The sequence below is a fragment of the Desmodus rotundus genome, chromosome 7, assembly GCF_022682495.2.
Source record: "Desmodus rotundus isolate HL8 chromosome 7, HLdesRot8A.1, whole genome shotgun sequence".
NCBI lineage: Eukaryota > Metazoa > Chordata > Mammalia > Chiroptera > Phyllostomidae > Desmodus > Desmodus rotundus.
The window spans coordinates 89,232,133-89,245,874 of NC_071393.1; the positions used below are offsets into that span (position 1 = coordinate 89,232,133).

Genomic DNA, 13,742 nt, shown 5'->3' on the forward strand with positions numbered 1-13,742 from the left:
TCTATACTGTGTGCACTCCCGAAATTTGGGACCCCAAGAACCACAGTCTTCTTATGGGCGACTGGCCTGTGCAAAAGTACCTATTTGTAACTTTAGCCAGTATTATTAACCACCAAAGCATAAGCATTTATGGCATAAAACTGTAAATTCCATAAACGGAGTATGACACACAATTAACTATACTGGCATTTTCCTGGTTTTAAAATTTAAATTGATGAGGTCTGTCTCACTTTACAATGCTTTTTTCTGATTGACTAATTAGATCAAAAGAAAAAACTGGACATTATAACCTGACATCTAGGTAGTTCTTTGTGGTTTATGGTGTACTCTGACATGCAATAACCCACTAAATCTTTCCGGACTCAGTGAGATAAAGTTCTGGGAGGCCTAGGGAGATTAAATGCATTGTTCAGGTAGCTGGTAGGTATGTGACCGAACTGGTGATCAAATCCGGGTTTCCTGATTCCTAGTCTAGCTCGTCTCTACACAGCCATAGAATTTTAGAATTCAAAGGATCTTTAGAAATCTTCTGGCACAACCCTCCATCTTTATTTATTTATTTATTTTTTAGGAATGTGTGTCCATCTTTTTTTTTTTTTTAGTATATTAAGATTTTAAGAAATGTATCTAGGGACCCACATCTTGTCACTAAACCTCAGATCTCATTCCGGTGTCCTTCCTACTCAGCCACTATGCTCCCACCTTCTGTGGAGCTTTTAAAGAAAGGTTATATACTAACCAAAAGCCAGTGTTATATTTAAAGTGAATGAGGCCCTGGCTGGTGTGGGTCAGTGGATTGAGTGCTGGCCTGTGAACCAAAAGGTCGCGGGTTCTGTTGCCAGGTCCCCATAGGGTGTGTTTCAGAGGCAACCAATCAGTGCATCTCTCACACATTGATGTTTCTTTCCCTCTCTTCCTTCCGCTCTCTCTAAGATTAAATAAAAATAAAAATCTTAAAAATAAGTAAATAACGTGAATGAGGTTTTCTTTGTCTAAGTAATCCATTAATGGAGGTAAATTAAAACGGCGATCTGGCCCTGTCAGGTGGGTCAGTTGGTTGAGCTTCACCCTGTACACCAAAAGGCTGTGGGTTCGATTCCAGATCAGGGCACACACCTAGTTTACCAATTCCATCCCGGGACCAGGCTTGTGCAAGATACAAACCTATGGATGTTTCCCTCTCTCTCCCTTCCTCTTTCTCTAAAAATCAATAAACATAAATGTGCCCTCTGATCTGATGCACTTGAAAAGAACACATCACCTGCCAAAAATGCCAAGAAGTTGCCTGAATGTCATGAGCAAACAGTCAGACAAATCCAACTGTAGGACATTCTGCAAAGTATCTGCTCTGGAGTCTTCAGAAAAAGCAGTATCACAAAAGTGTTAAAGAACAAAAATTCAGTCGAGTAAATTTGAATATCTAATTGGCTTTATTGAGCCATCACAAATCTGGTAGCATTCCATCCAGCAAGTAGAGAGTTACTCAGAGAAACTTTACAAATGGAAGGATTTTATAGGCAGAAAATGGGTGCGGCTAGAAAGCTATTAGCAAAAAAAAAAAAAAAGAAAGAAAGAAAGAAAGAAAATTCTTTCAGGCAAGGTTGTCTTCTCCTTAGGGGCTTAATTATCATACAGATTGCCTAAACTCCCTTTGAGAGATGGAGAACACCCTCCGGACAGATCATCTCATTGGTATTGACCAGAAAATTACCAACTTACCTTTTAAGGTTACATTCCTGGAGAATGTTGAAAATGCAGTTAGGTCAGGTATTAAGTCTAGGTTTGCCCTTTAGTACAAGTGAGTTCATTCTGGACCTGCGTTGTGTGGACATAATTTTCATTTTTCTGGGACAAATACCCAGGACTGTGAATGCTATATGAAAAACAAAAGGTTAATATCCCTAACATAAAAAGAGCTTCTGAAAGTAGATAAGAAAAATCATATGGTATGTATGTTTTATTCTTTAATAAACTGCCAAACGTTTCCAGTGTGGTTGTGCCATTTTACATTCCCACTAGCAATTTCTCATATATCCAACTTTGCCACATTCTAACCAGTATTTGGTATTGTCACTTTTTGAAAATTTCAGCTGTTTTAATAGGCATGTGGTGATATTTCATCAGAAGTTGTGAGTTTTAATAACTTAAGTGAATTCACTTCTAAAACCAGGATAAATTCCAAATAGATAAGATATTTAAATATAAGAGATGAAGTGTTATAAGTTCTGGAAGAGAGTATTGGTGAATTCCCAGTTCCTGACAACCACTAATCTGATTTCAGTCACTATAGTTTTGCCTTTACAGTTAGTCATATAAATGGAATCATATAATATGAAGTCTTTTTATTTTGGCTTATTTTACATAATTTAATGCTATTGAGACCCACCCGTATTTTTAAATATATTATTACTTTTTTCTGTTCGGTGGCTGAGCAGGACTTCATTATTTGGTTGTACCACAGTTTGTTTACCCATTAACCACTTGATAAGCACTGAATTGTTTTGAATATTATGAATGTAATTGCTATACACATTAACATACGAGTATTTGTGTGGACATGTGTTTTCATTTTTCTTGAGTAGATACCTTGAAGTGGGTGGTATGATAATTGTATATTTACTTCAGGAGAAACTGCCAAACTATTTTTCCCACCAACAATATCTGAGGGTTTCAGTGGCTTCAAATTCTTACTAACGCTTAATAGGGTCAGTCTTGTTCTTTCATTTTTATTTTTTTAATTTGAACCACTCTAGTAGATAGGTGTTATTTTATTGTCATTGTATTTTATTTAATATTTAAATTATATTTTATGGATTATGCCATTACAGTCCTCCCAATTATTCCAATTTTGCCTCCCTCCACCCAGCACCCCCCACTCCCTCAGGCACCCCACACCATTGTTCATGTCCATGGGGATCATACATATAAGTTCTTTGGCTGCTCCATTTCCTATACTGTACTTTACACCCCCACGGCTATTCTGTAACTACCTATTTGTACTTCTTAATCCCCTCACCTCTTCACCCATTCCCCCACACCCCTTACCATCTGACAACCATCAAATCGCTGTCCATATCTATGATTCTGTCTCTGTTTCTCTTGTTTGCTTAGTTCCTTTTTCTTTTTCTTTCTTTATTTTTAAGTATATTTTATTGATTATGCTGTTACAGTTGTCCCATTTTTTTCTCCCCTTTATCTCCCTTTGCTCTGCACCACCTCCCCTACCCCAAGCATTCCTCTCCTTAGTTCATGCCCATGGGTTGTACATATAAGTTCTTTGGCTTCTTCTTTTCCCATACTATTCTTAACCTCCCCCTGTCTAATTCTGTACAAATTATGCTTCTGCTTCCCTGTACCTTTTCCCTCATTCTCCCCCTTCCTCCTCCCTGCTGACATCCCTCCATGTGATCTCCATTTCTGTGGTTCTGTTCCTGTTCTAGCTGTTTCCTTAGTTTGTTTTTGTTTTTTGGTTTTTTACTTATATATGGTTTTTAAATATATTTTATTGATTATGCTATTACAGTTGTCCCATTTTTTTCTCCCCTTTATCCCCCTCTGCCCAGTACCTGCCTCCCACCAGCATTCCCCCACCTTAGTTCATGTCAATGGTTCATATATATGAGTTCTTTGGCTTCTCTATTTCCCATACTATTCTTAACCTCCCCCTGTCTAACTTTGTACCTACCAATTATGCTTCTTATTCCCTATACCTTTCCCCCCATTCCCCCCTCACTGTTAACCCTCCATGTGATCTCCATTTCTATGATTCTGTTCCTATTCTAGTTGTTTGCTTAGTTTGTTTTTTGTTTTTGTTTTTGTTTTTTTAGGTTCAGTTGTTGATAGTTGTGAGTTTGTTGTCACTTTACTGTTCATTTTTTTATCTTCTCCTTTTTCTTAGATAAGTCCCCTTAACATTTCATATAATAAGGGTGATGATGAACTCCTTTAAGATGACCTTATCTGGGAAGCACTTTATCTGCCCTTCATTCTAAATGAAAGCTTTGCTGGAGAGAGTAATCTTGGATGTAGGTCCTTGCCTTTCATTACTTTGAATACTTCTTTCCAGCCCTTACTTGACTGTAGGGTTTCTTTTGATAAATCAGCTGATAGACTTATGGGAGCTCCGTTGTAGGTAACTTTATCATTTTCTCTTTGGACTCTTAATATTCTCTCCTTATCTTTAATCTTGGGTAATTTAATTATGATATGTCTTGGTTTGTTCCTCTTTGTGCCCAACTTCTTTGGGACTCTCTGAGCTTCGTGGACTTTCATGTCTATTTCCTTCCCCAGATTGGAGAAGTTCTCCATTATTTTTTCAAGTAAGTTTTCAATTTCTTGTTCTTCCTCTTCTCCTTCTGGCACCCTTATGATTTGGATGTTGGAACTGATAGAACCAGCTTTATGTTTCACTGATTTTCATATATCCTTTTGAATTAGTGTTCTTGTTTTTTGTATTAATACCAAGAAGTAGAATTGCTGGATCATATGGTAGTTCTATTTTTAATTTTTTGAGGAACCTTCAAAATGTGTTCCATAGTGTCTGTACCAATTTACATTCCTACTAACAAGTGTTCACTTTTCTCCACATCCCCGCCAACACTTGTTATATTTTGTCTTTTTGATAATAATCATTCTAATAGGTGTGAAGTATTATTTCATTGTGGTTTTGATTTGCATTTCTGTAATAAGTAATGAAGTTGAACATCTCTTAATATGCCTGTTGGCCATCTGTACATCTTCCTTGGAAAAGCGTCTTTTCAGATCTGCCCGTTTTTAAATTGGATTATTTGTCTTTTTTTTTTTTCCTATTGAGTTGTATGAGTTATTTATATATTTTGGATATTAACCCCTTATCAGATATATAATTTTCAAATATTTTGTTACATTTAGCACATTGCCTTTTAATTTTATTGATGGTTTCTGTTGCTGTACAGGAGATTTTTAGTTTAATATAGTTCTATTTGTCTATTTTTGCTTTTGTTTCCTTTACTTCTGGCATAGATTTTAAAAATCATCACCAAGACCTATGTCAAGAAGCTTACTGCCTATGTTTTCTTCTAGGAGTTTCATGGTTTCAGGTTTTAAGTTCAAGACCTAATTCCATTCTGAATTGATTTTTGAGTATGGTGTAAGACATGGGTCCAGTCTTATCTTTTTGCATATGGCTACCAGTTTTCCTAACACTATTTTTTTATTTTTATTTTTTTCCTAACACTATTTATTAAGAAGACTGTTCTTGCACCATTGCATTATTCTTGGCTCCTTTGTCATAAATTAATCGAACATATATCATGGGATAATTTCTGTGCTCTCTATTTTGTTCCATTGATCTGTGTGTATGTGTTTATATCAAAACCATATTGTTTTATTTCATATTTTAAAATTTTTAATTATTTTTTATTATTTATGCTATTACAGTTGTCCAAATTTTTCCAACTTTGTCCACTCCAAATAGCCTCCCCTCCACTTCCTCAGGCAATCCTCACACCTTTGTCAATGTCTATGAGTCATGCGTATATATGTTCTTTAGCTACTCTAGTCTCCATGCTGTACTTTACATCCCCATGACTATTCTATAACTACTAATTTGTACTTCTTAATCCTTTCAGGTTTTTTTCCCACCCTCCAATCCCCCTCCCATCTGGCACTCATCAAAATGTTCTCTGTATCTATGATTCTGTTTCTTTCTGCTTATTTATTTTGTTTTTTAGATTCAATTGTTGATAGATATGCATTTATTGCCATTTTATTGTTTATATTTTTGATCGTCATCTTCTTCTTAAAGGCGACCCTTTATTAAACATTTCATATAGTACTGGTTTGGTGGTGATGAACTCCTCTAGTTTTTTCTTGTCTGGGAAGTTCTTTATCTGTCCTTTGATTCTGAATGATAGCTTTGCTGAATAGAGTAATCTTGATTGTATGTAGGTCCTGGCTTTTCTTCACTTTGAATATTTCTTGCCAATCCCTCTAGCTGGCAAAGTTTCTTTTGAGAAATCAGCTGACAGTCTTATGGGAATTACCTCGTAGGTAACCAACTGCTTTCCTGTTGCTGCTTTTAAGATTATCTCTTTGTATTTAACATTTGGCATTTTAATTATGATGTGTTTTGGTGTGGGCTTCTTTGGGTTCATCTTTTTTGGGACTCTCTGCACTTCCTGGACTTGTATGTCTATTTCCTTCATCAAGTTAGGGAAATTTTCCATCATTATTTACTCAGATTAGGATTCCAATTTCTTGCTCTCTCTTTTCTCCTTTCAGCACTCCGATGATACGAATGTTGCTGTGCTTGAAGTTGTCACAGAGGCTCTATATGCTACCCTCATTTGTTTGGATTCTTTTTATTTTTTGCTGTTCTGATTGGTTGTTTTTTGTTCCCTTATATTCTAAGTCAATTTGATTTTTGCCTTCATCTACCCTACTGTTGATTCCCTATGAATTCTTCCTTTCTGACTGGATTTTTTTTATGCTGTTGAGGTTCTCACTAAATTCCTTGAGCAGCCTTATAACCGTTGTTTTAAACTCTGCATCTAGTAGATTGTCTCTATTTTTCTTGTCTCCATTTTGTTTAGTACTTTTTCTGGAGTTTTGTTCTGTTCTTTCACTTGGGCCATGTTTCTTTTTCTCCTCATTTTGGCAGCCTCCTTGTGTTTGTTTCTATGTATTAGATAGAGCTGCTAGGCCTCCCAGACTTGGTAGGTTGGCCTAATGTAGTTTGTGTCCTATAGGGTCCAATAACACAGCCTCCCCTATTACCCAAGCTTGGTACTCAAGGTACACCCACCCTGTGGGCTGTGTACATCCTGCTATTGTAGTTGAGCCTTGACTGCTGTTGGTACATTCAAGGCCAGCCTGTGTTTTGTTTTGGGTCACACAGCATAAACTACAAAGTGATCTACGGAAGGCTGCTACTTGTGCTGGGTGTAGAGCTTCCCAGGCAAAGCCAAGTTGTGAATCAAGGCTGGCTGCTGCTAGTGCTGGGCCTAGGACAGTTTAGTGAGAGGTGTAGGGCTCACTGAAGCTAGATGCTTCTTGTTTGAAAGAATTTAGGAAAATCTGAAGCATGGGCCAAGACAATCCATTCATAAGGAAAAGCCACTTGAAATAGTTGGGTGGGCCTGAAAGTGGGTGGGGCAGGGCCTCAGGGAATCACCAAAGGGGGGCAAAGTGTGAGCCAAGTTTATAGAATCTCAGATATGGAGCCTGCCTGCTGGTTCTGTATTCTTTGTGGGGTGGGCTCAAAAAAGGAACAATGGCCTCTGGTAGGGCTTCTGTCTGGGAGAACATTGCCCCCCAGCTCTCACCCTAATGCTGGACAATTGTGTTCATCCCCATATGTGTTGATGCCTTTCAATTTGCTGCCCCCATGCTGGAACTTAGAGGGAGTGAGTCTGAGTAAGTCTGTGTGTGGGCCCTTTAAGCGGACCTGCCTGGGACTATAGCAGTTTCTATCTTTACAGCCTTACTCCCCTCTGGTTTTTACAGCTGGACATTATGGTGACTGATCTTCCTGGCACTGGAACCCTGGGGTGGCTGGTCTGGTGTGGGGCTGGGACTCTTTACTCCTGAGATATCCTTTCCAATTTTTATCTGCTACATATGGGTGTGGGAGCAACCTATTCTGCATCTCCACCCCCCTACCAGTCCAGTGTGGTTTCTTTTTAAATTTTGTGGTTGTAGGACTTCCACAAAAGGACTTCCACTTGATTTCTGGTGATTCTGAATGATGGTTGTTCTATAGTTCAGCTGTAATTTTGATGTGGTTGTGCAAGGAGGTGAGCCGTGTTTATGTGCACTGCTATCTTGACTGGAAGTCAAAATCATATTGTTTTAATTACTATAGCTTTGTAATAGATTTTGAAATCAGGGCAATCCATATTATATTCATATCCTTATGATTTTTAATCTACCAGTTATCAACAGCAACATGTTAAAATCTCTAGCACTAATTGTTATTTGTTCATTTCTAATTTAAGTTTTATCAAATTGTTATTAATGTACTTCAAGTTTGTGTTGTTAGGTGCTTACACATTTAAAATTGTTATAGTCTGTTGGTAAATTTATCCCCTTTATCGTTATTAAATGGCTTTGTCTGGGATAATATTCATTTCTTGTAAATCTACTCTGTTAATATTTCCATTTCAAGTTTCTTTTTATTAGTATTAGCATAACATATCTTTTATCCCTTTATTTTTATCCTACCTGTGTCTTTAAATTTAGAATATTTTCTTACAGACAGCTTATAATTGAGTCTTGCTTTTTAAAAAATCTATCCTGACAGTCTCTGCCTTTTGATAGGAGTATTTAGACCACATACATTTTCAAGGGTGTCCAACCTGTGGCCCATGGGCTGCATGCAGCCCAGGATGGCTGTGAATGCGGCCCAACACAAAATCATAAATTTACTTAAAACATTATAAGACTTTACTGTGATTATGTGTTGCAATGTATTTAATGTGTGGCCCAAGACAACTCTTCTTCCAGTGTGGTGCAGAGACACCAAAGGTTGGACGTCCCTGAAAACTGATTGTGATTATAATACGATTGGGTTTAAATGCACCACCTTGGTCTCTGTTTATTACATCTTGTCTTCTATTTGTCCCATCTATTTTTTGTCATATTTTTCCTGGCTTCTTTGCATTAATTGAGAAGTGTTTTATGATTCAGTTTTAACTTCTGTGTTGGCTTAGTAGTTACTCCTCTTATTCTTGTATTTTTAATAATTAATATAGGGTTTGCATTTCAACTATTTAACTTATCACAGTCAATCTTCAAATAATATTGAGACACTGCATATACAGAATAAGAACTATATAACAGCATATTTCACTTGTTCTCTCCCATCTTTTTTCATACAATTAACTTGAATATGTAGTAAACTAAAATAGATTGTTCAACTATTGCTTTAGTTAGTAAATTAACTTTTAAAGAAAGAAAAATAATAAAATTAGTCTTCTATAATTTAGCTTCATATTTACTATGTATCTCTTTATCTATCCTGTATTTCCAAATTTCTATCTGATATTATTTTCCTTCTACCTGAAAGATTGTTTGAAAATTTTTTATAGTGCTGACAAAAGATGATAAATTCTCTCAGCTTTCATAATCTGCAAAAGTCTTTATTTTTCCTACATTTTTCAGAGATATTTCTGTCAGGTATAGAATTCTTGGTTGGCAATTTTTTTATTTCAGTACTTTTAGAGTACCACCTCACTCATATTTGGTTTCCATTGTTTCCAGTAAGATGTGAGCTGTCTTCATTGCATTTTTTCTTCTCTGTGTCATGTCTTTTTTCTGCCTGTTTTAAAGATTTAAGCAGTGGGTTTGGGGGGGCTTTTTTTTTAGCAATTTAATTCTGTGCTTTGGTGTTATTTTTGCTGTTGTTTTTTGTGAATTACTTGCTTGAGCATTCATTGAACTTGTTGGATTAGTGAGTTTGTGTTTTTCATCAAATTTGGAAAATTTCCTGGCTACTTCTTCAACTCCTGCCACCCCATATGTCTTTCTGGGACTGAAATTATACATATATTAGGGTGTTTGATAATTTTTCACAGCTCACCAATACTCTGTTCATTTGTTTTTTCACTCTTTTTCTCTCTGTTTTACTTTTAATTTAAAATTTTTTTTATTTATTGCTTTTAGAGAGAGAGAGAGAAAGACAGAAAGAGAGAGAGCGAGAGAGAGACATCGAATTTGTTTTTCTACTTATTGATGCATTGGTTGGTCGATTCTTGCATGTGCCCTGTCTGGGGGCTGAACCTGCCACTTTGGTGTATCGGGAAAACACTCTAACCAACTAAACTACTGGGCCAGGGCCTGTGTGTTTTATTTTGAATGGTTTCTACTGTTCTGTTTCTTCACATTTACTGCTTTATTTTTTATTCTGGAGTGTCTAACCTGCCTGTAATCCCATTTATGTGTTTTATATTTTAGATATTGTGTTTTTCATCAATGGAAATTTCATGTGGGCATTTTTTTAACATTTTACTTTATATATTTTTTAAATCATGTTCATAGTTTTCTCTACCTTTTTGATCAGATGGAGTATCTTTATAATAGATGTTTTAATGGTCTTGTCTGTTAATTTTATCAGCTGTATCATTTCTGCAAGTTTTTTAAAGCAGTTTTTAAAAAAGATTTTATTTATTTTTTAGAGAGAAAGAGAGGGAGAGAAAAGGAGAGAAACATCGATCAGTTGCCTCCTGCACGCCCCCAGCTGGGGACCTGGCCTGCAACTCAGGCATGTGCCCTGACCAGGAAACACACTCTGCAGGCCACTGAGCTACACCACTCAGGGCTCTTCATCTGTTTCTATTAACTAGTTTTCCCCCTGGTTATGCGTCCTATTTTTCTGCTTCTTTGCATTCTTGGCCATCTCTTTTGGGCATCAAACACTGGGAACTCTACATTCTTGGGTGTTCGATTATTTGTATTTCTTTAATTCTTTTGACTTTTATTCTGGCACCCTGTTAAGATACTTGGAATAAGTTTGATCTTTTTGAGGCTTGCTTCTAAGTATTGTTAGGATGGATCCAAATAGACTCTATTTTGGGCCTAATTTGATCTGACTCCTGAGGTAATGACTTTCCGAGGTTTCTACTTTATACCCCCATATATTTGGAGGTCCTTCCATTTGGACTGTTCACAGTCCTGTGTGAGTTCCGGAGGTGCTTTGTGTACTCTTTCCTAAAGGTTCTTTTCCTGTCCTTAGTCGTTTACTCATGTGCGTGTGTACATCATTACTCAAAGACTTAAGGTGCCCTCTTCAATTTTGGTAAGCTTCCCCTTTCTCTTTCTGTAGCTTCCACTTTTCTGGTTTTCTGCCTTGTAAATTTTAGTTTTCCATGCTTCATTAAATCTCTGCCCTCTCAACTTGGTAAAATCAATGGGGTTTGTTTGAGTTCCACTTCCTCAGTGTTTCAGTGAGGAAACTCTTCCAAGGCAGAGAACGGAGCACTTACAGGGTTCTCCTTGTTTGTTTACTTTCTCTCAGGCTCACTGAGTTGTACTGCTAGTTGTCTAGTGTCTGAAAGCTGTTGTTTCACACATCGTGTCTGATTTTCTAGTTGTGTAGGGCGGGGCAGTGATGTCCTATTATTCCATCATGGCAGGCAGCAGAAATCCGGACCCGCTTTATTAAATACTTCTTTTGAATTTTGGAAAATTACTTGTACAATCTGATTCTCTGTTCGTAAATTTGGATAAGAGCGAATTAAAAGCATTTAATCTCACCAGATCAGGGAAATACAAATTAAAACTTTGGGTGATAACATCTACCTGAAAGATGTAGGAATTGAATGAAATAATAAATGTATCATTAGAACACGTGTATTATGTACATATCTATGACTGGAATCACTGACATGTAGCTGCAAATACATCCTGGGTCCAAGTTTCCTGTGACACACTCAAGTAGAGATGTGGAATAGTCAATTCTCATACTCAGAAGAAAGATCTGGACAAAGGTATAAAATTCTGAGGCATTAGCATACACATCAAGTCGCATATGAAATTACTTAGGGAGAGAATAAGATACTGTGAAAACTAAAAAGAGATGCTAAGACTAAAACTTGAAAGCAGGACATTTGGCTTTATGGTAAACTAGATGATTTGGATCCACCTTCCAATTACGGGTAAGTAGAAAAGCTAGATAAGCTATAAATGTCTTAGTATCATGAAATGGCAAACCATTTAGTGAAAATATATAAGGCAAAATATAGGAGAGGACCAGGACCCAGAGAAGTGAGCCTTTTGGAACACCATTTATTTTTAACTTATTGATGTTTAGAGAGAAAGGAAGTCGGGGGGAGAGAGAGAAAGAGATAGAGAGAGAAACATCAATTTATTGTTCTTCATACTTATGCATTCATTGGTTGCATCTTGTATGTTCCCTGATGGGGAATCAACCCCACAACCTTGGTGTGTTGGGATGATGCTCTAACCAACTGAACTACTCAGCAGGTACCTTTTCTCTCATATTCCTTTTCCTTTTTGTATTACATCCTGGAAGATTTTCTTGGTGTTATCTTTCAACCTTTCCTTCTATCTTGAATCTTACCTTTCTATCTCTTTTTTAAAAATTTTTATTGTTATTCAATTACAGTTGTATGCCTTTTCTCCCCATCCCTCCACCCCACCCCAGCTGAACCCACCTCCCTCCCCCACCTCCACCCTCCCCCTTGGTTTTGTCCATGTGTCCTTTATAACCTTTCTATCTCTTGAATCTTAATTTCAGAAATCATCATTTTGATTTTTAAGCATTCCTTTTTGCTTTTTCCATGGTATCCTTTTCCTTTTATAAGGATACAGTATCATTTTCAATTTCTGAGGTTCTTAGGGGTTTAAAATATTTTTTCTGTTTGTTAAATTATCTCTACTCTCTATAGTCATTTTTTAAAATATTTTATTTATTTATTTTTAGAGAGATGGGAAAGGAGGGAGAAAGAGAGGGAGAGAAACATCAATGCGTAAGAGATATATAGACTAGTTTCTTCTCACATGCCCCCCAACCAGCGACCTGGCCTACAACCCAGGTGTGTGCCCTGACTGGGAATGGAACCAGTGACCCTTTAGTTTACAGGTTGGCACTCAGTCCACTGAGTCATACCAGACCTGGTATGGTATGGACATACCATACCAGGGCTCTATAGTCATCTTTGAAAAATGTTCATTTTGATCTCTTTCACTTTACAGGCTTTCCTCAAATATCTGGAATATCTTCATTGTTAATAAATATATTTTAAAGACATCTTTTCCCCTCCAATCCCTAGGATATGTTTATTGATTTTGGAGAGACAAGAAGGAGAGAGAGAGAGAGAAACATAGATGTGAGGGAGAAACACTGATTGGTTGCTTCCTGTAAGCACCCCACCTTAGGATGGAACCCCCAACCTTTTGGTGTACAGGGTGACACTCCAACTGAGCCACCCAGCCAGGGTGTCAACTTTAAATATTTTTAAATTCTGTACTGTAAAACTAAATGTGAAGTCTGTGTAAAACGGTGATGTGTGCTGCTAGGCAGTTGTGAGCAGGAAGAGCCTATAAATATTCAAATGTGAAATATTTAGTGTGGGTTGTCACACTCGCGGCTCTAGTCTCCTAAGCTGGTACAATCTGTTTCTTTTCAGAACTCCTTGCCTTTGATTGTACCTTAGGACTTCTTTACCTGGTGAAGAGAGGCATGCAGAGGTTTGACCACGCCACAGAAAGACTTAAAATTGCAGGAATCCCTTCCGTGTTTATTTCTACATTTTTTTCTTGGCCTCCCTCGTCTTCGGTCCGTATTCCTAGCCTCCGGTTTGTGGTTGTACAAGGCGTACCAGCTCCCTCATGCCGCAGCCCCTTCGGTAGTATTTTATGGTGTAGCTCTTTTTTTTTTTTTTTTTTTTTAACTCTGCAACAACAATCACTCGTTTTCTACCTGAATTCTACCTTACAGATATTTAGGGAAATAACTTGCTTGTAGATGACCTCTCATTTTCATGTTGTTTGAGTTTGCACCGTTTTGATTCTTTTATCATTTGTTGGGGTGACATTGGGAATGATAAGCACCTGTGACCAGTCTGTTACCTTCTACAGGATTGGAACATTTCGTTGAATGATTTGTAAAGAATATTTTCTGTATGAAGATCCTCTTAAACGAGCATCTTTGAGGAAAAAAATGCTAGAACTTTAGGGGTTCTGAAAAATGAAGTTCATGTTGAGATGTTTAAGTAATTTTGATTCAGTAGGTGGCACTCTTT

General features: G+C 37.1%; 1 protein-coding gene across 1 annotated transcript in view; it reads left to right on the plus strand.

Moving 5' to 3' along the window:
* RNF111 (ring finger protein 111) overlaps positions 1-13,742 on the plus strand; it is a 114,751-nt gene that overhangs the window by 1,911 nt on the left and 99,098 nt on the right. The window lies entirely within an intron of this gene.